This window comes from Cervus elaphus, chromosome 6 (genome assembly GCF_910594005.1).
Source record: "Cervus elaphus chromosome 6, mCerEla1.1, whole genome shotgun sequence".
Lineage (NCBI taxonomy): Eukaryota > Metazoa > Chordata > Mammalia > Artiodactyla > Cervidae > Cervus > Cervus elaphus.
In genome coordinates, this window is record NC_057820.1 from 43124158 (window position 1) to 43149548 (window position 25391).

At 40.6% G+C, this 25391-nt stretch overlaps 1 long non-coding RNA gene and 2 pseudogenes across 3 annotated transcripts; 1 reads left to right on the plus strand and 2 right to left on the minus strand.

Moving 5' to 3' along the window:
- Nucleotides 1-1218: 1218 nt before the first annotated feature.
- On the minus strand, nt 1219-18118 carry LOC122696557. Of its 2 annotated transcripts, XR_006341785.1 has the most exons (5): nt 17522-18118; nt 11036-11145; nt 8208-8319; nt 4167-4323; nt 1219-2361 (listed from the first exon to the last, which is right to left on the minus strand). It is a non-coding gene; the product is annotated as an uncharacterized LOC122696557 (long non-coding RNA). The 2 variants fall into 2 exon arrangements; XR_006341786.1 differs by lacking the exon at nt 8208-8319.
- Nucleotides 5721-5869, minus strand: LOC122696687 (annotated as a pseudogene).
- Nucleotides 18119-18258: 140 nt separating the features above from the next.
- On the plus strand, nt 18259-24776 carry LOC122696650 (annotated as a pseudogene). The gene is made up of 4 exons (XR_006341797.1): nt 18259-18329; nt 18867-18951; nt 19047-20000; nt 20885-24776. The product of XR_006341797.1 is annotated as a nitric oxide-associated protein 1-like (transcript).
- The last annotated feature ends 615 nt before the right edge of the window (nt 24777-25391 follow it).

The window sequence follows — 25391 nt, forward strand, 5'->3', positions numbered from 1 at the left end:
GTTTTCATTCCAATCCCAAAGAAAGGCAATGCCAAAGAATGTTCAAATTACCACACAATTGCACTCATCTCACACGCTAGCAAAGTAACGCTCAAAATTCTCTAAGCTAGGCTTCAACAGTACGTGAACCAAGAACTTCCAGATGTTCAAGCTGGATTTAGAAAAGGCAGAGGAATCAGCAATATAATTGCCAATATGCGTTGGATCCTAGAAAAAGCAAGAGAATTCCAGAAATACATCTACTTCTGTTTCATTGACTACACTAAAGTCTTTGACTGTGTGGCTCCCAACAAACTGGAAAATTTTTCAAGAGATGGGAATATCAGACCACCTTTTCTACCTCCTGAGAAATCTGTATGCAGGTCAAGAAGCAACAATTAGAACCAGACATGGAACAATTGAGTGGTCCCAAATTGGGAAAGGAGTACGTCAAGGCTGTATATTGTCACCCTGCTTATTTAACTTATATGCAAAGTACATCATGCAAAATACTGGACTGGATGAAGAATAGCTGGAATCAAGATTGCGGGAGAAATATCAATAACCTCAGATATGCAGATGACACCACCCTTATGGCAGAAAGCGAAGAGGAACTAAAGAGCCTCGAGATGAAATTGAAAGAGGAAAGTGAAAAAGCTGGCTTAAAACTCAACATGCAAAAAACTGAGATCATGGTATCCAATCCCATTACTTCATGGCAAATAGATGGGGAAACAATGGAAAACATTGACAGACTTTATTTTCTTGGACTCAAAATCACTGCAGATGGTGACTGCAGCCATGAAATTAAAAGATGCTTGCTCCTTGGGAGAAAAGCTATGACCAACCTAGACAGCATATTAAAAAGCAGAGACATTACTTTAAGGAAAGGTCCATATAGTCAAAGCTATGGTTTTTCCAGTGGTCATGTATGAATGTGAGAGTTGGACCATAAAGAAAGCTGAGCACCAAAGAATTGATGCTTTTGAACTGTGGTGCTGGAGAAGACTCTTGAGAGTCCTGTGGACTGCAAGGAGATCTAACTAGTCAATCCTAAAAGAAATCGGTACTGAATATTCATTGGAAGGACTAATGCTGAAGCTGAAGCTCCAATACTTTGGCCATGTGATGCAAAGAACTGACTCATTGGAAAAGATTCTGATGCTGGGAAAGATTTAAGGCAGGAGAAGAAGGGAACAACAGAAGATGAGATGGTTGGATGGCATCACCGACTCAATGGACATGAGTTTGAGCAAACTCTGGAAGTTGGTGATGGACAGGGAAGCCTGGCATGCTGCAGTCCATGGGGTCGCAGGGTAGGACATAACTGAGCGACTAAACTGACTGATTGTACTCTTTTAATAAACTAGAGACTATTGATACTGATACCACAAGTTAATATCATCTGTTTACAAGATTATCTATCAGCACCTATATCCATACTATATATACGAGATAAAACATTGTAGATACAATATGAATTACTAATTCTAGACATAACAAATGAAAAGATAACATGAAAAACAAATTCACATTTATATATTATATATTCACAGATCTAAAGACTCATGCACCGATAATGAAGCAGCAGCAATATGATTACTTTATGGTTAAGCTTAGTGTAATTGATATAATTGTTTCACAGTGGCCTAGCTTAGACACAGTGAATGAATCCTTATAGAACTTTTATGGTATACAGTATTACAGTCATATTCATAATACAGTGTTGGAAACACTGTTACATTAAAAAAAATCCACCTACCTATGACAACAGGCTGATACACAGGTTCTCCAATTGGAAGGGAGAGAAATGCATACTGTATGATAATGTAATTCTTTGAAAGCAAATTTATAAAGCAGTAGGAAAACTAACACATTATTAATATTAAATGCCACTTATCTTATTTCTATATAAGGTAGGCTTTCCACTTCAACACAAGTCTTGCACATGACGTTCTACATGGTGACTCCTTAGGTGGTGATGATGATGACACAGCATCTCATACAGTTCTTGTAGCAGTTACTAGACTTTAATACAAGAACCCACACACATACATAACAGATAGGTTGGTTAACTGCAGGACATGATGATTATCTACTATTCATTAAGTGGAAGTGGATCCTCACAAAGGTCTTCATCCTAGGTGTCTTTGATTCATATTGACTCGGCTGAGGAGGCGGAGGAGGAGGGATTGGCTTTGCTGTCCCAGGCATGGGAGGGGAGGCAAGAGAGGCAGGCACACTGGGTGTAACTTGATGGAAATACACCCTAATTTCTGACTTTTTTGCTTTTTTATTTTTCTATGAATGTTTCCATAAAGTAAGAATCCGTCCTCCACTGTGTGCTTCAGTTCCAGCACCAGGAACATAGAAAGGTCCACGCTGTAAAAGAAGTCAAAAGCAGTTTTTAATGATCAGAACTCTCGCCCTAGATAGTCTAATGTCAGTCTGTTTCCTGGCACTGCTTCTTCCTTCTTCCATGTCTTTTTCCTCATCGTGTGGCACTGGTTCGGAAGCACTCTGTCGGAGTCATCTCTTGCTAATTCCTCTTGTATCGTGTCTATTAGCTCTTGAATTTCTCTAAGCTCCCTATCTTGAAACCCTTCACCCCCACCTTTTTTGCCATTATCTAAAATGTCCTTCATGATTTCCTTGATTGGTTCTGTGTATATCCTGTGAAGTCATACACAATATATGGGCACAGTTTTCTCCAGCAAGAATTTATTGCTTTGGGCTTGACGGTCTTCACAGCTTTTCCTGTGATGATGGCATCTTCAATCGTGTAGTCCTTCCAGACTTCCAGGACCTTTCCATGGAGTTCTCTCCCATAGCACTGGTAATCCTTTACATAGAGCACTACGTGTAATGAGACATAATGGTCCCTATGACTCCCTGATCTAGAGAATGAATTAGAGATGTTGTATTTGGAGGCAGCAAGACCACTTCAACACCTTCAGTGTTGAATCCTTGGGGTTCTGGGTGGCCAGGGGTACTGTCCAATAAAAAGAAACCTTTGAAAGGCAGTTCTTTACTTGCAATATAATTACTGACTTCAAGGACAAAGCATCAGTGGAACCAATCTAAGAAAAGGGTTCTCATTATCCAGGCTTCCTTGTTGCAGTACAATGAAAACACTGGCAGCTGGTGTTTTATCTTTTCCCTTCAAGGCTGGTGGGTCAGCAGCTTTATAGATAAAGTGAAGTCACTCAGTCATGTCCGACTCTTTGAAACCCCATGGACTGTAGCCTACCACGCTTCTCCATCCATGGGATTTTCCAGGCAAGACTACTGGAGTGGGTTGCCATTTCCTTCTCCAGAGGATCTTCCCGACCCATGGATCTTATAGATGAGGGCAGTCCTTATCCTAAACCCCACTGCATTTGTGCATAACAGGAGAGTTAGCCTATCCCTTCCTGAATTAAAACTAGTACTCGCTTTCCTTCCTTACTAGTAAATGACCTTTGTGGCACTTCCCCCCCGCCCCCCTCCACCGAGAATAGGGCTCTTTTTGTCTACATTAAAAACCTGTTTAGCCTGTTATTGTTCCTCCTCAATGATTTTCTTAATGGTGCCTGGGAACTGATCTGCTGCTTCTTGGTCAGCAGAAGCTGCTGCTCCTGTTATCTTGACATGTTTTAAGTCAAACCCCTTTCTAAAATGATCAAATCAACCCTTGCTGGCATTAAGATCCTTCCCTTCCCATTTAAGTCATCATATAATAATGACTGCTTTTTCTCAAATCATATTAGTAGGTATGCTTTTCTTATAGTAATTCTACACCCACATAAAAACTGCATTTTTGATATAAGATAAAAAGTTATTTCACAAAAGGTAAATTTTCATGCATGCTGGCATAGGTGTAATGATGTTTTCACACATTTCCTTTCATTTTTTTCTTTTTACAATGGTTTTTATGCTGGATTCATTTATCTTGAAATGGCTGGCAACTGCAGCTGCAGACCTCAATCTACAGTACACATCAAGCAATTCAGCTCTTCCTTGAAATGTCATGACTTTTCTCTGCTTCATGGAAGCATTTCTAGAATCACTAGTGGCACTTCATATTGGTCTCATGGTGTTATTCAAGGTCTGCAGTATTGCACTAAACACAAAGAAAAATATACAAGAACTGCAAGAGATCACTTTTTACTGTGATATGCAGTTTACTGGAAAGATGAAGTGCTCACCTGGAAATGATTAGTGTCTCATGGCATTTTAAGTGGATATCCCCAGAGGAAGAAATAGCAACCCACTCCAGTACTCTTGCCTGAAGAATCCCATGGACAGAGGAGCCTCCTGGGGTGCAGTCCATGGGTTGCAAAAGAGTTGATCATGACTTAGGAACTAAACAGCAACAAACAATAAAACACACTTGAGCTTACCACAATATTAAGAGATCAATTATAATAGTACACGACATTTAATTTTATGCAGTTATGATTCAAAATTGCAGCTTTACATGTTTGCATGTAAATGGATCATGTATACTGGATCATGTACTATCTATAAGTCATTGCACCCATTTTGGCAAATTTTAACTTCTTGTAATAGATTACTATATATCTTATGGTAGAAAATGATCAAATAAACTAGTATCTAAATATATTTTATACATTCATGACATATCTTTCTTATTTTTTTCAATATTTCTAGGTTACATGGCTAGTCTGTGATGTTTTTCAAATTGTCCCAAATCTCCAAATAATTTTCTAATGTGTTTATTGAAAATAATCCACATACGGGACTTCCCTGGCAGTCCAGTGATTAAGACTCCACGCTGCCCACTGCAGGGGGCACAGGTTCAATCCCTGGTCAGATCTCGTATGCCACGTGGTGTGGCAAAAAAAAATTAAAAAAAAAAAAATCCACATATAAGTGAAACCATGTAATTTAAACCTATGTCGCTTAAGGGTCAACTGTATATGACAATTTCTTATTTTGCTTCTTTGATAATTATACATACTTCACTCTGTAATCTTTCAGTATCCAGCCCTGTATCACTCTGCCTTGATCAGGCTTTCCCAATCATAAGCCTGACTTCTCACAATCGCCCAGCAGACAAACGGGCTGTAGTCAAGCTGTCTAACAGAGCAGTCACTAGCCACAGGTCGTCACTGGGCACCTGAGATATGGCAATTCTGAAATGAATTATGTTGTTGGCATAAACTACACACTGAACTTCAAAGACATATCACATACACACAAAATATATAAAATCTCATTAATAATTTTTACATTGATTGTATGTTGAAATTAAAATATTTTGGATTATCATGTCAAATAAAAATATTATTAAAATTATTTTCCTCTATCTCTTTTTTAGTTTAATATGGCTAACTAGAAAAATTTTAATTGCTTATGTAACTTACATTTTATTTCTACTGAGAAGCACTAGAAAATATACTCCATGAAAATATGCAATAGAGGACATAATAATTATTAAGAGCATTTCAGATTTTGAAGTATCTGTATATAAAGATGGGCTTCCCAGGCGGCACTAGTGGTAAAGAACCTGACTGCCAATGCAGGAGACTTAAGAGATAACCGTTTGATCCCTGGATCGGGAAGATCCCCTGGAGGAGAGCATGGCAATCCACTCCAGTATTCTTGCCAGAAGAGTTCCATGGATAGAGGAGCCTGGAGAGCTAAAAGTCCATAGGGTCACAAAGAGTTGGACACGACTGAAGCGACTCAGCATGAATGCATGCATATATAAAGATATAAGTCAAAAAGTAAACAAAGAAGAATTTCCAGTGAATTATTTATATCTAATATATAATTTTGGAAGTCAACTAAGAAACGAACAGCTGGTTAGTTGGAAAATGGAAAAACAGCATTTTTCCACAATAGTACTTTACACTTGATCTTAGCCAAAAGGCTGAGAAGCGATCACAACAGTACTTTAAAAAAGTAAAATCACATCTGGATACTTTTATTTAAAAAAAGATCAGGTTTATTAGGAAAAGACTTGGATTAGTAAGTTTTTTTTTTTTTTCCATTTATTTTTATTAGTTGGAGGCTAATTACTTCACAACATTGCAGTGGGTTTTGTCATACATTGACATGAATCAGCCATGGAGTTACATGGATTAGTAAGTTTTAAAACAATAGTAAATCATAAAAGCTTGGTCAAAAACATCAAGTTCTCCCAGAGAGTCCAAAGTCAAGAAACAGAAAATGTGCTACATTCTGAGCCCACTTCCAGTCCATAGAAAACAACCTAAGATGAAACACTGGGAGCCAAAACAGTATGAGTGGCATTCTCAAACGCCTGCTTTGAATCCTTAGAGAACTCAGAATAGAACATAGAATATTATATTACAATAGAGCTAATAGAATATAACTGTTGTCTTTAACAGGAAGAAATAAAGCGAGCTGTGTTCTCCTCGAAGACTAAACAGTATCATGTGCTCCAAAGGAAATATATGAGTTTCAGTAGATCTAGAAAGGACTATTGACAGGAAAGTCTATTAGAAACCAGCAAAATGAGGACCTCTGGTTATCAGAAAATATGAAGGAAGAGAAAAGTACTAGACATGAAAAATAAACACAATATTCCTACTTAGAGGCTCCTAACGCTCTTCAACAGGAGATTAAAGAGCCCAGTCCAAGGACACAGGGTCCATTTATAGGTTCAACAAACACTCACTGTCGGACACTACGTGTCAGGCACCATGCTCAGAGCTGAAAATACAAAGTCCTATTAAGACACATTCCCTGCCTCTGAGAAGTGAATAGTATAGTGAGTGAAGTAGGCAAATATACCAATAATTACCATCTGGTGTACACATTCTGTCAGAATTTATTTAAGGAAAATATGCCATATACAGTCACAGAGATGGGTCTAAATCAGGGGCTCAGAGAATAGCCTGCAGGCCAAATCTGCCTTCATCTGCCACCTACTTTTGTAAATAAAGTTTAATTGGTTTATGTACTGTCTATGGCTGCTTTTCACTACAATGGCAGGGTTGAATACACAACAGACACTGTAAGGTAAACAAAGACTAAAATATTTAATATCTGACCCTTCACAGAAAATGTTAGCCAATCTCTGATCTAAATCAAATTGGGGGGTCAGGTAAAGTACACTGAAGAAGAGTCAATACTAAAGTTTTACATAATAAGTGAGATTTACCTGAAAAAAGTAATAAGCACCCCTCTTCCTATTACCCATTTTTGAGGAGGCATGGGAAATAGGTTGCACAAGCATTCCAGGTTGAGGGAATTTGCCCATGGGAAGGTAAAGAGGCCTAAAACAACATGAAGAACTTAATTTTACCCTAGAGAACACAGAAAAGCTGAAGGCAGTTCTCTTCAGAAATACACGCATTAACAGTAAGTTCTCAGTCATAGAAACACAGCCAGTGTTGGTTATCTGGTTTTCTCTTATCCCTGCAAGTGAAGCATGCTGCTCCTGAACTTCAAGCTATGAAAACACTCAGGTCAAAACTCAGGGTCTATCATCCACTGGAGCAAAACCTGGAGCAGCCAAATCTCAATTCTCTGCTTTGCTACATAGACAGAAGACCAGCTCTGGCTAAAGTGTGTTACAGTTTCTCTCTAAACCCATTTTCACCAAAACAGACTCCAAGATGCGTATTTGAGAGAATCAAAAGTCTGAGCCCTATCCCTCAATACAGTACACTAAAAGCAAAAGCCCTATTTTGGGGAGGAACTGAACTCATACTCTATTTTAATGATTAAAAAAAAATTCACCCTAATCCCAGGGTACTTTAACAGCTATCTAAACATGAGAAAATCTAGAGGTGTATCACATTTCATGAATGAATCTCTAGAATAAGACAAAGGGGAAATCATGGAATGCTCATCCATTTTTCTCTGTTTCTCTCTCTTTTTTAAAAAAGTTTTTGGCTAAACTGTGCTGCATGCAGGATCTTATTTCCTTGACCAGGGTTCGAACCTGTACCCTCTGAAGATTCTTAACCACTGGATCACCAGGGAAGTTCCTCATTCATTTTTTAAAAAATATTGTTGTCAGCTTTACAAAAAGATTCTCAAAAGAAAAATTTTAGATGCATATATCTCAAGCAATAAAGCCAGCAATATTTTATAATTAAATTTAGCTCAAAGTATCACTTAAACTTTTGACTAAAATTTACAATTCAAAGGAAAGCAGTTCAAGAAAGATACAAATACAAAGATAACTTTCACTAGTCTTATGCCTTGTTTGGAAATCCCATAGATCTTAGTTAATTAAAGACTCTTACTTGGGACACAATGATGTCCATCTGACACCACAATTTCCACAGAGTATTCATATGCTGTTCAAGATATTTATGTATTCCAATTCAGCAGCCATTAACAAAAATCTTGATTGCACTAAAATGTAAAATCAAAAGCACTGTATACTTAGTAACCCTATAATAAGCTATAATTAAAGATTAACAATAAAATTTTTTTTGCATCTATACACACTCAGCCACAGTGAGAAGTTTCTTCACAGTGGCAGCTGTTAGGTTCTTCCACTGTAAAATAAAGTTATTACTGTTGTGCAAAGTTTTATTCAGTTCAGTTCAGTTGCTCAGTTGTGTCCCCATGGACCGCAACACGCCAGGCCTCCCTGTCCATCACCAACTCCTGGAGTTTACCCAAATTCATGTCCATTGAGTCGGCATGAGGCATCCAACCATCTCATCCTCTGTCATCCCCTTGTCCTCCTGCCCTCAATCTTTCCCAGCATCAGGGTCTTTTCCAATGAGTCAGTTCTTCCCATCAGGTGGCCAAAGTATTGGAGTTTCAGCTTCAACATCAGTCCTTCCAATGAACACCCAGGACTGATCTCCTTTAGGATGGACTGGTTGGATCTCCTTGCAGTCCAAGGGACTCTCAAGAGTCTTCTCCAGCACCACAGTTCAAAAGCATCAATTCTTTGGTGCTCAGCTTTCCTTATGGTCCAACTCTCACATCCATACATGACTACTGGAAAAACCACAGCTCTGACTATATGGACCTTTCCTTAAAGTAATGTCTCTGCTTTTTAATATGCTGTCTAGGTTGGTCATACTTTTCTTCCAAGGAGCAAGTGTCTTTTAATTTCATGGCTGCAGTCACCATCTGCAGTGATTTTGGAGTCCAAGAAAATAAAGTCCGTCACTGTTTCCATCGTTTCCCCATCTAGTTGCATGAAGTCATGGGACCGGATGCCATGATCTTAGTTTTCTGAATGTTGAGCTTTAAGCCAACTTTTTCACTCTCCTCTTTCACTTTCATTAAGAGGCTCTTTAGTCCTTCTTCACTTTCTGCCATAAGGGTGGTGTCATCTGAATATCTGAGGTTATTGATACTTCTCCCAGCAATCTTGATTCCAGCTTATGCTTTATTCAGCCCAGCTTTGAGTCTAGATAAATATGCATTTTCTCAGCAATCTTTTCCATTGATGAATATCAATTATGCCTTAGACAAAGATCATCAATGGAAAAGACTGATAAGGAAATGCATATTTATCTAGACTCAATAAAACTTTCCACAAAAATAGTAACTTTACAGTGGAGGAACCTAACAGCTGCCACTGTGAAGTTAACATTACCAATGATGGGACATAATGACATCATGTGACTCCTGATATGATGTCCTGGGAAGCACACAATATGACCTCTAGATTTGTCCTGCCAAGAAATGGCATAAATTGAATATAATCATGAGGAAATTTTAGAAAAATCCAAATTGAAGGATAGTCTACCAAAAAAAAAAAAAAAGTCTATCCTTTCCAAAAATTTCAGTGTTTCAAAACATTCAAGATAAAAACAAGAGAAGATTTTTTTTTTGCATTTATGTGTGTTGCTCGGTCGTGTCTCAGGACTAATTGGAACCCCATGCAGCCCACCAGGCTCCTCTGTCCATGGAATTTCCAAGGCAAGAATACTGCAGTGGGTTGCCATTTTCTACTCCAGGGGATCTTCCTGACCCAAAGATCCAATCCCGTCTCCTGCATAGTCAGGCAGATTCTACTGTGCCACCTGGGAAGTCCTCTTGCACTTATAATATTCTCTCAAGAGTTATAAACTAGTGTCACAGGCCACAAGGAAGTAAAAAGACTATGCCTTACAGAAAAAAGGCAAGGAGTTAAGGAGGATCAAGATGAGTGTAGGGCCTCGGTGGGAGCATTCATGGGTAGGTGGGCCTCTAAGGGAAACCAGACAATCCAGTAAGACTCCTCGAACAGCTTAACGGACAAACAGGTGTGGTAATGTGGCCCCAGGGAATCAGGCCCTACGGAATCAGTATCTCTGCAGAGATACTTCACATCTCCAGACATGATCCACACTATCCTGTGTACATATATTTAGAATCCTTTTTGGCAAACACATAGACTGTGCTGCCATTTTCTCTTGAGCAGTCACAACCTACATGGACAATAAAAGTTATATCCATAAAAACCCACAAGGTCCTTGAAGTAGAAAGAACAGTGAAAGCTGCATCTTAATTTAATGTCATCACATAGGCTCACTGAAACATCAACTCTTGAATTTTATAAACTCCACTTTGCAAAACTGCTCCATAGAAACCTACAACTAACCAAATTTCTAGTGCATAGTATATGCAGCTGAGTAAAACTTTGGTATGTAAATTCAGCTGTCACCCTCCTAAATAATTCAAATGCCACTTTCAGATTATTCTGTATAAAGGCTTACATTTTAATTTCAACTTTCATAATATAAATCTAATGCTAATTGTGTAATTTTTTTTTTTTTACATAAAGCTACTATACTTCTCTGATCCATTAAGAATGAAAGAGCCATCAGGATCCAAGGGGCATCCATTTAATTCACAAAGATCATGATCTGTTAAGCCACTGAATAGGCAGTATATTGACTGCAACATAACTGGAGTTTCACCATGAAAGTTTTCTGATGCTGCACCTGAAGTTGTTCTTTACCTTCCTTTATGACTATTTCCATAATATCAACATAAAGAGGACCAGAAAATAAAAGTAGATCACAAACTAATAGTAAGGTAATTGCTAAAACTCTCAATTGATTAAAATTACATTTTCTATTTTATTTCAGTATCAGCTGCTAAAATAACTCTTTCTTACATGAGATTTCTTAACCTGGCTTCATGAGGCATCACTGAAGTAGCATCATCTCTTTCCCAATGGGTAGGTTTGGAGAGGTAAATTTATTCAAACTTCAGCAAATATCTTGGCTAAAATGAAAACAAAGAACATAAAAAAGGCAAATAATATTTTTCCATAAAAGTTTTGATGATTCCATTTAAACCAAAATTGACATTTTAAGTAGAAGATGGCATATAAATTGGCTAAATTAATCCACTTTACAAATACGGATACTCTTCAGAGTCAACAGCCATATTCCATAGACATTAAGTTTTATACTTCATCACTTTCTTAAAACAGAGGCAAAAATAGAAATAATATATCACAAGTAAATAAAAACTATACATATGCCCGGACTTTGCTGGTGTTCCAGTGTTTAAGAATCCATCTGCAATCCAAGGGATGTGAGTTCAAACCCTGGTTGGGGAACTAGGACCCCACATGCTACAGAGCAACTAAACCCACACACTGCAACTACTGAGCACGTATGCTGCAACTAGAGAGTCCATGCACCACAGCAAAAGATACTGCATGATGAAACGAAAATCCAAAGTGCTGCAGCTAGGATCTGACGCAGCCAAATAAATAAACAAATAGTTTTTAAAATAAATAAAACAAAGACTGTTATAAGAGACAATGATGGATACTACATAATAATCAAGGGATCAATCTGAAGAGACATTATAATTGTTCTATACATCTGTGTCTCTTTTTCTGTCTTGCATAATTGTAAATATGGACCCCACGGACTGTAGCCTGCCAGGCTCCTTTGTCCATGGGATTTCCCAGGCAAGAATATTGAAGTGTGTTGCCATTTCCTTCTCCAGCGGATCTTCCCAATCCAGGGATCGAACCCAGGTCTCCTGCATTGCAGGAGGATTCTTTACTGACTAAGCCACCAGGTCTCAGCTTTCTAAATTCATATGCACCCAACATAAAAGCACCTCAATATAGAAAGCAAATCCTAACAATCATAAAAGCTGAAATCAATAGTAATACAATAATAGTGGGGGACTTTTAACAATCCCCTTACATCAATGGACAGAAAATCAATAAGGAAACAAAGATCTTAATAGACATATTACACCATTGGGCTTAGTTCATATTTATAGTACATTACATCTGAAAGCAGCAGAATACACATTCTTCTCAAGTGCACATGGAACATTCTCTAGGATAGATCACAAGCTGGGCCACTAGGCTAGCCTAAGTAAATTTAAGAAAACTGACACAGTATTAAGCATCTTCTCTGACCACAGTGCTATGAGATTAAAAATCAACTACAAGAAAAAAACTGTAAAAAACACAAACTTATGGAGACCAAACCATATATTACTAAACAATCAATGTATCACTGAACAAATCAAAGAAGAAATAAAATAAAAATGAATGAAAATGAAAACACAAGAATCCAAAACCCATGGATTAGAACAGCAAAGACAGTTCTAAAAGGGAAGTTTATAGTAACACAATCTTGTTGTTGTCATTCAGTCACTCAGTCGTGTCCGACTCTTTGCAACCCCATGGACTGCAGCATGCCAGGCTTCACTGTCCATCATCATCTTCCAGAGCTTGCTCAAACCCATATTCATTGAGTCAGTGATGCCATCCAACTATCTGATCCTCAGTCATCCCCTTCCCTACCTACCTTCAAACTTTCCCAGCATCAGTGTCTTTTCCAGTGAGTCAATTCTTCGCATCAGGTGGCCAAAGTATTGGAGCTTCAGCTCCAGCATCGTCCTTCCAATGAACATTCAGGAATTGATTTCCTTTAGGATGGACTGGGTGAATCTCCTTGCAGTCCAAGGGACTCTCAAGAGTCTTCTCCAACACCACAGCTCAAAAACATCAGTTCCTCGGTGTTCAGCCTTCTTTATGGTCCAACTCTCACATCCCAATAATGACTACTGGAAAAACCATAATAGCTTCGACTATATGAACCTTTGTCAGCAAAGTAATGTCTCTGCTTTTAATACAATCTTAACTTCAGGATATAAGGAAAATTTCAAATAAGGAACCTAACCTTACACCTAAAGTCACTAGAGAAAGAAGAACAAACAAAACCCAAACTTGGTAGAAGGAAAGAAATCACAAAGATCAGAGCAGAAACTCAATGTTATGTCACAGCCTGGATGGGAATGGAGTTTGGGGAAAATGGATACATGTATATGTATGGCTGAGTCCCTTCACTGTTCACCTGAATCTATCACAACATTGTTAATACACTATACTCTAATACAAAATAAAAAGTTTATTTTTAAAAGATCAAGCAGAAATAAATGAAATAGAGACCAAAAAAATAGCAAAAATCAATTAAACTAAAATCCAGGTTTTTGAAAAGACAAAGGAAACTGATAAACTTATTGCCAGATTCATCAAGAAAAAAGGAAGAGGACTCAAATCAATAAAATTAGAAATGAAAAAGGAGAAGTTACAAGGGACACCATAGAAATATAAAAGATCCATAAGAGATTACTACAAGCAAGCCAATAAAATGGGTAACTTTGAATACATGAGCAATTTCTTAGAAAGGTACAATCTTCTGAGACTGAACCAGGAAGAAATAAAAAATATGAATACACCAATCACAAGCACTGAAATTGAAACTGTAATTTAAAAGCTTCCAACAAACAAAAGTCCAGGAACATATGGCTTCACAGGTGAATTCTACCAAACATTTAAAGAATAGTTAACACCTATCCTTCCGAAACTATTCCAAAATATTTCAGAGGAAGGAACACTCCAAACTCATTCTATGAGACCACCATCTACTTGATAGCAAAATCAGAGAAAGATAACACACAAAAAAGAAAAAAATTATAAGCCAATGTAACTGATGAACATAGAAAATCCTAAACAAAATACTAGTAAACCAAATCCAACAATCTATTAAAAGGATCATACACCATGATTAAGTGGGATTTATCCCAGGGATGTAAGGATTTTTCAATATCCACAAATCAATCAGTATGATTCACCACATTATAAGTTGAAAAATATTAACAACAACCAAATGATCATCTCAATAGACGCAGAAAAAGCTTTTGACAAAATTCAACACCCATTTATGGTAATAAACCCCCAGAAGTGGGCTTAGAGTGACCCTATCTCAACATAACAAAATCTGTAAATGACAAACCTATAGCTAACATCATACTGAACAGTGAAAAACTGAAAGCATTTCTTCTATGATCAGAAACAAGACAAGGATATCCACTCTTTGCCACTTTTATTGAACACAGTTTTAGAAGTCCCAGCCACAGCAATCAGAGTAAAGAAATAAAAGGAATCCAACTTGGGAAAGAAAAACTGTCACTGTTTGCAGATGGTTCTATTCATAGAAAATCCTACAGATGCTACCAGAAAACTACTAGAGCTCATCAATGAATCTGGTAACGTTGTAAGATACAAAATTCATACACAGAAATCTCTTGCTTTTCTGTACACTAACAACAAAAGATCAGAAAGAGAAATTCAAGAAACAATCCCATTTACCATCACATCAAAAAGAGTAAAACACACACAAGGAATAAACGTATCTAAGAAGGCAAAAGATTTATATCCCCAAAACTATAAAATGTGGCCAAAGAAATGGAAGATGACACAAACATTTCCGATCCAAGAAAATCCTTGTTCTTGGATTGGAAGAATCAATTTGTCAAAATGACTATACTTCCCAAGGATATTTACAGATTCAATGAAATCTCTCACATTACCAATGGCATTTTTCAGAAAATTAGAAAAAAAATTTTAAATTTGTATGGAAATACACACACACACACACACACACACACAAACCCAGATGAGTCAAAGCAATCATGAGAAAGAAAAAATGGAGCTGGAGGAGTCCGGCTCCCTGACTTCAGACTATATTACAAAGCTACAATAGTCAAAACAGCATGGTACTGGCACAAAAACAGAAACACAGAACAGGAGAGAAAGCCTGCTGGGCATATAAAAGCTATGTTTACACTACACCATAGTCTACTAAGCATTATGTCTAAAAAAAAAATGTAGGAGCTTCCCTGGTGGCTCATTGGTAGAAAATCTGCCTGCCAAAACAGGAGATATGGGTTCAACTCCTGATCTGGGAAGATCCCACATGACATGAAGCAACTAAACCTGTGTACCACAACTACAGAGCCTGTGTTCCACAGCCCTGGAGCTGCAACTCACACACCCTAAAGCCCATGCTCTGTACCAACAGAAGTCACTGCAATGAGAAGCCCACATACCACTAGAGAGTAGTCCCTGTTCTATGCAACTAGAGAAAAGCCTGTAAAGCACTGAGGCCCAGCACAGCCAAAAATAAATAAAATAAATAAATTTTAAAAATAAAAAAACAGTGCACTCACCTTAATTTAAAAATACATTTTTTTGTGAAGAAATGCTAACCATCATCTGAGCCTTCAGCCACTCACAGTAGTAAAATCAAACATCACTGATTAGAGATCACCATAAAAAACATAATAATGAAAAAGCCTGAAATATTGCAAGAATTGCCAAAATGTGACACAGAGACATGAAGTGAACAAATACAGTTTAAAAAATGGCATCAATAGACTTGCTCAATTCAGGGTTGTCATAAAGCTAAATCTATAAAGAATGTAATATTGTGAAGCATATAAAGAGGAGCAAAATTTTTAAAAGCATGCCTATAAATACTTGTCAGCCCAAGGTAAATTCAAATTTTCCTTTCTGGAACTTTCTTCCCAAATATTTTCCATCCAAAGTTAGTTAAATCCCCAGATGCTGAACCTACCCATATGGAGGGCCAACTGTACTTAGGAGTCATCCACTCATACATGGTAACTGAAGCTACAGAGAATGAATGAAATCATCCAGGAATAATGTGAACAGCAGAAGAGAATGAGAAAAAAAGTCACACAGGTGAGAATTAAGTGAGAGGGATGTAGCAGTTGGAAGGAAGGAGTTTTCATGGCAAAGTCATCAACAGTGTTGACTACCAAAAGGTTTACATAAGGTTTTAAAAATGTCCATTTTATTTATCAATTGAGATGTCACTCATTTTCTTAAAATACTGAAAGAAAAAGGAAATATTCAACATGTTTTCCCAAGGACAAGAGAGAGCTAATATTTCACATAAAAAGAAGCCAGCTGAAAAACAAGTGTCTAAAACCCGATGAGAGCATATCTAACAGTGATATCAAAGGACACAATCAGGAATTTAATGAAGACTCAATGCTAGAGCAAATGTGATCACCAATCTAACATTACTTCTTTTCCCACAGGATTATTATACATTGCTAATGAGAATATTAATTAACACAATCAACTACAGTGGTTGCTTGGAATCATTTAGCAAAATGTTAATAATTTGTGTAACAAGTGTCCATTTTCTAACCTGAAATTCTATACCTAAAACTTTATCCTGCAGAATATACTTGTATTGAACAAAATGATATGTACAAGATTATTCATTACAGCACTGTCTGAAGTGGAAAAAGACTGGAAATAACCCAACTATACATCAAGACACAACTTTAGTTATAGTATATCCATACAATCTACATATCTGTGAAAAAAATTAGGATGCTCTCTATGTACTGATATGAAAATCTTTTGGATATAGATATATAAAGCAAAAAATAAAAGTACAGAAAAGTGTCAAGTTACTTTTGCTTTGTAAAAGCAGGAAAAATAGAACACTATTTGTATTTCCTTGAATATAAATGAAGCATCTGGAGAGCTAAGAATCTAAAATAGTGGTTACCTACAGAGGAGCAGATGGTGGACAGGAAAGGAAGGTGGAAAAGAATAAGACCTCACAGTTAACATTTTAATGGTTTATGAACCACGAGAATACATGACCTCGAAAACTGAGCTAAAAAAACGGTTTCAATTTTGAATGTAATGATTTCTAGACTCAAGGTGACAGAAATAAATAGTAGCGTTTAAGCTTCTTCATCTATTTTTCTCCATGAAGCAACTGAGAGAATGAGGAGAAATGAAAGGGTTGAAAAAGGTATAAGGAGCTAGAAGAAAACGACGTTTGAAACAGAAGCTGTAGAGAATGGAACTGGGAGCTTTCAAAATACACTGGACATGACTAAGAATTCTACATAATAAAAGAAATAAAAAGAGATATGTTGACCGTGTTCAGTAATATATGTGCCTATAACTGTATCATCTGTGGAAAGAGGATATGTAAAAGTCATCTTTTAGGATAATTTACACAGGCACATGACATCATGAAGAAATGCCAAACCAGATCAGTCCCTGCTCCCCACCGCCCACTCCATTCTTTGTCTCCCGGTGTATTTCCAGAGCCAAGCACAGTGCCTGGCACAGGCTGAGGCTCAAAAATTCACCAACTCAATAAATCCATTAACTTTGGCCTTAAGGGAAATCAAGAAAGCTGCCCTTTGCATCAAAGTCAGAACAGAGGAATTTGTCCTGTTTCTGTACGCTATTTTCAATACGCGAAGGGAGTGTCAGATTTACCGAGAAGCAGACAACCGAAAGAAGAGTCCCTCCAACCGAGATCATAAAGGCTACGTTTCCCGAACCCTCCACCTCTCAAAATCCCGGACTCCTTCCCAGCCTGGAGAATGTGGGTAAACGACTGGGGACGTGGTCCGACCGGCCCGGTAAAGTGAAAGAATGTTGGTCGCTCAGTCGCCTCCGACCGCAAGAACTGTAGCCTGCCAGGCTCCTCTGTCCACGGAATTCTCTCCAGGCAATTCTCCGGAATACTGGAGCGGGTAGCCATGCCCTCCTCCAGAGGATATTCCTCACCCAGGAATCCAACCCGAGTCTCCTGCATTGAAGGTAGATTCTTTATCGCCTAAGCCACCAGGGAAGCCCAAAATCCTGGATCGGGAATGAGGCCACAAACCCTTCATTCGTCCAGCTCCCTACGTTTCCCGCCTTAGATGGCTCGCCGCGGAGTGTTCTGAATGTTCACGTACCCTTGTGTGCGTCACACATACTGATTAACGGTTCACGACAAACTCTTAATCACAGACAGAATGGCCGAGCAACCACACACACAGGTATCGTCAGACCAGAGCACCTCAGCCTCCGGCATTCCCAGAATGCTCTTCGTCTTACGCTGGGGGCGGGAGCGGGGAGGGGAGCGGGAGCGGGGCGGGGGGGGGGGGGGGGGGAATATAAATTCTGCGCCTGCGCAAAGCGTAGGTTACGGTTTCCTAACGGCTAGAAATTCTGCACATGCGCAAATGGTAGGCGGACGCTTCAAGCGGTTTACAGACAGGGATGATCGCTCCTACACGCTCGGCCTCGGATATAGGCAATGAAAAGTTTTTGCTTTTTAGTCCTGTTACATAATGACACAAGGGATCCTTGGTGGCTCAGCCATACAGAATCCGCCTGTAATGCAGGAGACGCTGGTTTGATCCCTGGGTCGGGAAGATCCCGTGGAGAAGGAAATGACTACCCACTCCAGTATTCTTGCCTGGAGAATCCCATAGACAGTGAAGCCTGGGGTCGCAAAGAGTCGGACACGACTAAAGCGACTGAGCGCGCACGCATAATGACACATGGGGGGAAAAGCCAAGAAGATGTATTAATAAAAGGTTTCTGTTGTGGCTATAAGTCTGCGGCATTCGATTTTCAACTTTTTTTTTTTTCCTCTCCTAGTTGCAAAGACGAAAAACACTAAGATTTTAAAAATAAGATTTTTTACTAGCGGGTAGTGCCAGCGGCGGCGCGCTGAAGAAGCCTGAAAATGAACAGACCCTCACTCGCAAGCCTATTCCACCAACACACTCTAGTCTTAAGTCCCCGATGTCTTGATCTCCGCTTCAGATGGGTTCTTGGGCCATAGAGCCTTCATCCAGAGAACTCACGCCATTAGACGCGGGAGAAGTAGCTTCAGGGCGACAATCCTCAGGTCCTCCGGGCCTGTCCCCGTGGCTTCCCCAGCCACAGTGCTCCTGCCCCAGGCGGCTCCGCCCCTTTGCCCTCTCCAGCATAATGATGCTGCCCGCGCCCTCGCGTGCGGAAGCTCTGCGGCTTCCTGCGGGGACCCACTCCCACTGGAGCGCGCCACGGCGTCCGGGAGACGCTCCTCCAGGAGACGCGCAGCCGACTCCTCCTCCCGGCCCCCAGCGGGCCTGGGACGTGGCCTTCCTCGTGGCGCGACGGCGACTGGGGGTATCCCAGGAGGGGCTGACCTGGAGGAGAGTTTTCTGTTCCCCGAATGCGTCCAGGGATTCGGAGCCGGAACTGACCCTCCAAGACCAGCTGCGGAAGCTGCAGCAGCGGCGGGAGGAGGAGGCGCGACGGCGGCAGCGGCGAGGGGAGGAGAGGCGGCTGCAGAAGTTACGGGCTGGCCAGCAGGCGCTCCCGGACCGTGTGCCAGCACTGCCGAGTGCTGGTGCATCACCGGCGCGCCCTGCGCCTTCAGGTGAGCCGGAACAGTTCCGGGGGTGGTGAGCGCCGCGCTGCGGCGGCCCGAGCCCGCCCTAGTGCTGTACAAGGTGGACCTGCTGGATCTGCCCGCTCTGGTGGGCCCCAAGCTGCTGATGGTGCTGGGAAGCATGGTGACCCTTATGCCCCAGGACACTCCCGACTACCAGCAGCGACTCCAGGAGCGACTGTGGGATGACTATCGGCGCCGGGCTCCTGCCGCCCCGCGGCTACCGAAGGCCACAACATCTCAGCGGGGACCGGCCATGGGACGGGGAGGACAATGCAAATCTTCCGTCCGAGATCCGCAAGGTGCTCAGAGACGTGCGGCTCATCAGCGCCAAGATCTCCGTGCTCCAGAGCTCCTGGCGCTGCCGCGGCGACGTCTACCTGGTTGGCGCCACCAACGCTGGCAAGTCCACTGTTTTCACTACGCTTCTGGAGTCCGATTACTGCATCGCCAAGGGCGCTGAGGCTATCGACAGGGCCGCCACCTCCCCTTGGCCTGGTTAGCCTTGGGGCGCCCATCTCCTTCGTTTTCAGAAAAGTTGTAAGTCTGATCATGTTTCAGGCACCTCATTCTGTCTTCTTCAATGTCCAGCAGGGGCTGGTGGGATGCTTCCCTTTAAAAACATGCTTTTCCTACTTTGGTCACATTTCTCTTCCATATCAGCTTAGTGCTTGTAAATTCAGTATATGTTGTAGTAACTTTTCAGTAGAACTAATTAGAGTACTCTGATGTTCAAGCCACTGTTCTAAACACTGAACCAGGGGACAAGGCAGTGTCTGCTCTCTTGGAGGTTTCCCTTGTAGCTTTAGTCCTTTGTTTCTCCAGAAAATCCTTCTTTTACTTTCTACTCCTCCTCCACTCCTGTCTTCCTCTTTATATCTTGAGTTTACTCATGAGAATGCTATACAGATTTTTATTATTATTATTTACTTATTTTGGGTTGTGCTGGGTCTTTGTTGCTGTGTGTGGGCTTTCTCTAGTTGCAGCCAATGGGGACTACTCTTCATTGCAGTGAGGGGGCTTCTCTTGTTGATCACAGGCTCTAGGGTACATGGGCTTCATGTTACCCCTCCCAGGCTCTAAAGCACTGGCTCAGTAGTTGTGGCGCACAGGCTTAGTTGCTCCACAGCATGTGAAATCTTCCCCGGATGGAGGATGGAATCCATGTTCCCTGAATTGGCAGGTGGATTTTTATCCATTGTACCACCAGAGAAGTCCCTACTATACAGATTTAACATTTGAATTCTTCACTAATGCAATATGATTTGTGGCTTTGTTGAGAAGAAACGTCAAATAGGTGGCTTTAAGAAACATCTGTAATAATTGCAAAATAGGTGCTTTTAAGACCCTGTTTTTACTTACCAGTTTTATATTGGTTGGTAGATTTTTGTTGTATAAAATAAGTTCCTTCTTTCTTTCTTAAGGGAAACCAGTCAGCTTGGTTTATAGTTGTGGCTTCCAACTTTCTTCCTGTTTCGTTGGACAAGGTGGATACTATATATCAGAAGCACATGGGTCATATGCTACTGAAGGTGAGGCAACAGGCTTTGATGGTTGCATAGTTAGGTTAATAACACCCACTGTGGATAGTCCCACAGCCCTGATAAAAAGCCTTTGTTGGACAGAACCATCTTTGTTACACCATCAGCTAGCTCTCTCTGACCTTGTTCACCTTGAGGATTTTGGCTATAAAGTGAGATGGGTTCTGATAAGAAGAGGGATGTTGGATTGGACTGATCCCAGGATACTGACAGAGCTGGGTTTTCTCTAGGTGACACTGTCCAATATGGTAGCCTTATGTGGCTAAATAGCCAACATGTGGCTATTTCAATAAGTTAATTAAAATTAAATAAACTTTAAAATTTAGTTCTTTACTTGCACTAGCCACTTTTCAACTGCCCAGTGGTCACATCATTTCAAAAAGTTGTGCTGGATAATGTGAGTGAGGAGACACTGGATTTTCTCACAATGGGGTGATGCTACCAGCATGTAATGGGTGGAGGCCAGAGATGATGCTAAGCATAATGCATGCACAGGACAGCCCCTTACAACAGGGAATCATCTGGTCCACATGTGAGTGCTGAGCTTAGTAGCCCTTGTCTGGGTGGAAAAGCTCTCCTCCCAGGTTCAATCACAGACACTTAGAGGCTATCATACATCTTCTCTCCTGGTTACTTGATCCTTCCTTTGACCTGTGAAGCAGTGTGTGAACATTTCTCTGATCTTTCAGAAACAAAACAAAACTCTGTCCCGCTCCTTCCTCTTCTTTGCAATCACGCCGACTGCTGCTCCTCACCTCCCATCCTCTGCAGTCCCTGCCGTGGCCTTTCTGTGCCGCTGAAATCGGTCCACGTTCACCAGAGGCGGGGCCGGTTTGCGGCTCCTTAAGCAGACCTGCGCACACACCGTCGGCTGGCCTGTAGTGCATGACGGCTCAGCTCACTGGAGCTAGGCTGGGTTCACGTCCCGCTCTGCCCCCCACTCAGTGAAGCTGTGTGACTTTGGGCAAGTCCTCTACCTCTGTCTGTTGTGACCACACCATGAGGTTGTGGAGAAGATCCAGTGCCCGGGCACCGTTGTCCCTGCCGTGTGTTTGTGGTGATGAGGAGGGGGCTGGGACAGAGCTCCTGCAAAAACACCAGCTGCATCCAATGCAGATATGATTTACATTAATGAATGCTCATACAACTATAAATAAGTCAAAACACACACCTGCCTTTCAACCAGGATAAAACCAACCTGACTGCAGAAGCAAATGCTTCTTTCTCTCTGGACTAACTAAAAAAGCCAGAGTGAAATTAAGACTCCATTGAAATAACTGGCCTGAAGTTGATGCTCCAGACACATGTAGGATTTGAGGGGAGGGCCCCACCTTCATGCATCTGTGTAGTCTTCAGGGTGGACTCACTGATACTTCTCAAAGTGACACTCAGGTTTCTCTCCCCTCATCATACAGTTTCTTGGGCCGCTCTGTGCCTCCGCCTTGCCTTCTGGTTTTCATTCATCTCCCAGGTCAAAGTCAATCCTGCCTCCTAATCATCACTGAGATCAGGCTCACAGTCCAAACTGTAGCCTGCTTTCTGAGATTATGAGGTATTTCCTAGATTCCAGTTTTATTGTCTTCCTCCCACCCCCACTCCACTACAGCTGTAGTTCTCAACCAGGTTGACTCTTACCGCAAGGCAATGTTTGGCAAAGCCTGCAGACAGTTTTGGTTTTCACAATCTGATGGACACCGAGAAGAAGCTGCTAAAAGTCATGCAGTGCACAGGACAGTCTCCTTTGACAAAGAATTACTTGGCCTCAAAGGTCAGTAGTGCTGAGGTTGACAAAACCTGCACTACACAAACTTTTCCAAAATACTAAGCTGGTCACAGTATTATTTTTTATTCTTTTCTTTCCTGCATATAATTCCTTGTTAGTTCCACATTACTGAGAGAACACACACACACACACACACACACACACGTACACCTAACATACTCTGCACAGTTAAACTACAGTTCTCTGAACTCATCATCCTTTTTCCAGATTTTGTGTCCGTACATGATTCTAACCCACAATACCTTTGCACTGAGTAATCTATTTTTCAAAATTCTGCTCTTCATGTTTCCCTTAACCAAATCACATTCATTACTCTCTTCACAACCATAGTACTTAATAGATGACTTTCATCGCTTTTCTTATCCTATAAATTATTTACTTCTACTTCCACCTTCTGATTCCCTGGGGGATCAGAGACCATATTGTACCATCTTTGTGTCCTTGGTGCTAAACACAGAGAGATCTATTAATGCCTCCAATACATGGAAACACTTGTAAACACAGAGCTGAATCTTACCCATTTACCAGGTACCCTTCAATTCTAATGAGGCGGGGAGTAACTTCTGTCTAGCTAGGCCTGTAAGAACTGAGGTGTTTGGAAGGTTGTTGCCTTAATTGCCCAGTTACTATGTCTAAAGCTTTATGGAGGGCTGTCAAAACAGTGTAAGCTAATAAAACAAGATTCTGCTGTCTGGAGGTGACCACCAGATGGATGCCATGGGGCCCTCATCACTGGGATCCATAGGCTTCATCCTGTCACAGAGATCCTGGGCTTTTCATTTGATCTAGAAGTGATTGAGGGTTTTTCCCAATAGTTTAATGTTTAAAATGGTTTTATTCTTGATAACCTGTACAATATTATCTTATTAGTGCCTTAACTTAATATTAGAGTTATCAGGGGTTTCATTTGAATTTCCAAATAACTTCATCTCCTCCCAATGGAAGGTTCCAATGGGTGAAGAAAGAATGGCAGGATTTCCTCCTCTTGTTGCTTAAGACATCACATTAGATGAAGGATTTGAGGAATCTGAAGCAGTGGCTGACATCAAGTTCTCCTCTGCAGATAATTTTATACCAAGCACTTTTCAAAAGGGGAATAATGTAGCCTTCCTGATGTTTTGGGCTTACCTGGTGGCTCAGACGGTAAAGAAACTGCCTGCAGTGTGGGAGACCTGGGTCCATCCCTGGGTCAGGAAGATCCCCTGGAGAAGAAACTGGCAACCCACTCCAGTATTCTTGCCTGGAGAATCCCATGGACAGAGGAGCGTGGTGGGTTACAGTCTATGTGGTTCCAAAGAGTTGGACACGACTGAGCAGCTCAAACACATACACACTGATGTTTAGCATATTTTTATAGTCATGTATAAAAATATGTATTTTATGCATAAAAATATGGAAGTATATGCATGTATATGTTGCCTTAACCGACATTAACTGAAAATTTTAAGAAATACATGCTAGATTATTTGTAAGATGCAACCTACTCTGAAAATGAATCTGTACATTTTCACAAATGCATTGTATGCTTTAAAAAAAAATGGAGTGAGACAGCAGTAGCTTCCCTTGGGTCTCTATCTGGAGCTGTGTTTGGTGTTTTTAACAGGATGGTTGCCTATACCATCTGTATTCTGTCGTGTGCCTACATAGGTTGGGTAGCAGTAAGGCCAAAGTTTAAGGACTGCACCTCCGATGCTATACACCTCAAGGGACAGTTCTGACATTGTACAATCTGCAGAAAAATAAAAAAAGATAGCTGTATGAAGCTGACCTGTTCACATTGAAGATGAACTATATAGAATGTACTGTGTACATCACATTGCATTTTATTAAATATCACTGTAATAAAGCCCCCTCACCCTTTTCAACCTACCAAGGACCATGCCTTTTTTTTTTTTTTTTTTTTATTAGTTGGAGGCTAATTACTTCACAACATTTCAGTGGGTTTTGTCATACATTGATATGAATCAGCCATAGATTTACACGTATTCCCCATCCCGATCCCCCCTCCCACCTCCCTCTCCACCCGATTCCTCTGGGTCTTCCCAGTGCACCAGGCCGGAGCACTTGTCTCATGCATCCCACCTGGGCTGGTGATCTGTTTCACCATAGATAGTATACATGCTGTTCTTTTGAAATATCCCACCCTCACATTCTCCCACAGAGTTCAAAAGTCTGTTCTGTATTTCTGTGTCTCTTTTTCTGTTTTGCATATAGGGTTATCATTACCATCTTTCTAAATTCCATATATATGTGTTAGTATGCTGTAATGTTCTTTATCTTTCTGGCTTACTTCACTCTGTATAAGGGGCTCCAGTTTCATCCATCTCATCAGGACTGGTTCAAATGAATTCTTTTTGACAGCTGAGTAATATTCCATGGTGTATATGTACCATAGCTTCCTTATCCATTCATCTGCTGATGGGCATCTAGGTTGCTTCCATGTCCTGGCTATTATAAACAGTGCTGCGATGAACACTGGGGTGCACGTGTCTCTTTCAGATCTGGTTTCCTCAGTGTGTATGCCCAGAAGTGGGATTGCTGGGTCATATGGCAGGTCTATTTCCAGTTTTTTAAGAAATCTCCACACTGTTTTCCATAGCGGCTGTA